Here is a 2,480-nt window from a genome sequence, read left to right on the forward strand (position 1 = left end):
TCAGACTACCTGCTTCCTCGTTGCAAACTTGTTTATAGCCTGACACCCCCTCCTGCCTCTTTGGAGCAGTTTTCTCTGAGCTACTGAGATGCTGTCTCCCGGGCTCAGAGTCCTAAACATTCCCAGCAAATATCAGGTTGTGATGATATTTTTTAGTAGACAATACCCGAAACAAAACTTCCAAGACCTGCCATATCGCTCACGTTTTTTAGACACATCAATACCTAGAACCATAATTACCTAGTTACTCAAGCAAATATTTAGAGATCCTTTGACTTCCCTGGTGGCTCAGGTGGTAAAGCATCTGCCTACAATGCGGGAGACCCAGGTTCAATCCCTGGGTTGGGAAGATCTCCTGGAGAAGGAAATGGCAACCCACTCCAGCATTCTTGCCTGAAAATCCCATGGACAGAGGAACCTGGTAGGCTACAGTCCATGGGGTCACAAACAGTCGGACATGACTGAGCAACTTCACTTTTCCTTTTCTCTATTTCCTACATCTAATTAATCAGCAAGTTTTGTCATTCTACCTCTAAAATATCTCCTGAATCCATGAACCCCCATCTCTATAGCTACTATTGTCTCTTTAACATATTGTTTGGCTTCTATTCTTGACATACAACAATTCCTCTACAACTGACTTTTAGATCTACTCGACCTCTTGATAGTTCCATTTGTATTTCTAATATGCTTGTCATTAACATACTGTGAAATGAAAATATCTCCTGCCATATCAATAAGCAGGCAACGTCACAGCCATCAGCGATTTCTGGCCTCCCCAAACTGTGATCTAATGGATGCTATTGCATGGTATCATGCAACTACTCTATTTAAACCTTCCAAATTAACCCCACCTAACTGGAAGATGGTGAAGGGACAGGGAGGCCTGGCGTGCTGCAATCTATGGGATTGCAGAGAGTCAGACACAACTGAGCAACTGAACCATAACTACCCTGGCTGTATGTACTGTTCTGTCCTCACCTCTTTGCCCACTCCTTGCCTTCTTGGGTTCTTTAAGCATGCCCAGCTCATTCTTTTCTTGAAGTTTTTATACTTGCTGGTCCCTTTGCTAGGACACTTGCCTCCCAGATCTTTAGATGGTTTGCTCCTTCTCATCATTCAGATCTTTGTATATGTGTCAATTCCTCAGAGAGGTCTTGTTGCAGTGAAAAGGAAAAAAGAGGAATGAGTTTTTCTTTTCTTTCCTGAGAACAAAGAAGATAACAGGGATCAGGTCTGATCACTCCTGGTTTTTTCTTTGTTCCTAATCTGTAATCTGTAACTAAATTTGTTTTTCTGCTCCCTAACTCTGCTTGAGCAACATTTTACACCTACTAACTGTTGACTCTATGCTAATTACATCCTGTACCTGGTGTTTACCTTAACAGCACTCTCTCTGCCGACCACCCCTTGTAGTTTTTCTCTTTCTGCATTACAAAAAAAAGGTCACAGTACAATACAAAAAAGACAATGGACCCAACTACTGGGCTACTTGACTGCAAGAAACAAAGTATAGGGCTACCTGACACCAGCCTGTGACTGTTTTTGAAAGAATGCAAGAGGAAGAAAAATACAAGATCCCTATACTTTTGTTCCTCATCACTGACCCCTGACTGCAAGCCCTCATCTATATAATCCTCCAGATTCCTCATGGAAGAGGGGGCACTGTTCTTTAGGAGCCTTCTGTGTCTCCCCTCTGCCAGCTGAGAATGAAAGCCACCTTTCTTTTTCCTCCAAACTCTGTCCCTGTATTTTTCATTCAGTTTTTATGGGCAGAGAAAATCAAGATTTTAGCCACAAAGTCTTTCTGGAATATTCCATCTACATAAACAGACCTTAATCCTTCTCTATCACTTGACTCTTTTATTTTCACCATACCATTTATTGCTACCTGGTATTGTCCTTTTTTTTTTTTTTTTGCTTATGGTCAGTCCCTTTCAGGGGAATGTGTACTCCATGAAAACAAAGAACTTGTCTGTCTTGTTCACCATGGCATCCCTGGGAGATAGAACACAAGGTAGATGCTCAATAAATAGTCATTCTGGTGGCTCAGGCAGTAAAGAATCTGCCTACAATGCAGGAGACTGGGGTTCAATCCCTGAGTCAGGATGATCCTCTAGAGAAAGCAATGGCAACCCACTCCAGTATTCTTGCCTGGAGAATCCCATGGACAGAGGAGTCTGGCAGACTAGAATCCATAGGGTCACAAAGAGTTGGACACCACTGAGCAACTAACACTTTCGCTTTCTTTCACTTTCAAAAGTTCAATAAATGTTCATGGAATTAATGAATAAAGTACTAATTGCTTCATTAACAAGCCTTGATTTTTTCTGCATATCGGTTCACATTCAGTTAGGCCAAACCCTGACAACTCTTACTTTATACTATCTCTTTATTTACCTATTCCTGCTCATTCCTACCACTCTAGCCCAGATCCTGATGACTTAGGATCTTCACTGCCTCTTCCCATCAGTACAGCT

The 2,480-nt window shown here is 41.9% G+C and overlaps 1 non-coding gene across 1 annotated transcript; it reads left to right on the forward strand.

Moving 5' to 3' along the window:
- The first annotated feature begins 277 nt into the window (after window positions 1-277).
- TRNAC-ACA (transfer RNA cysteine (anticodon ACA)) lies at window positions 278-349 on the forward strand. The gene has a single exon. It is a non-coding gene; the product is annotated as a tRNA-Cys (tRNA).
- The last annotated feature ends 2,131 nt before the right edge of the window (window positions 350-2,480 follow it).

This window comes from Odocoileus virginianus, chromosome 29 (assembly GCF_023699985.2).
Source record: "Odocoileus virginianus isolate 20LAN1187 ecotype Illinois chromosome 29, Ovbor_1.2, whole genome shotgun sequence".
Lineage (NCBI taxonomy): Eukaryota > Metazoa > Chordata > Mammalia > Artiodactyla > Cervidae > Odocoileus > Odocoileus virginianus.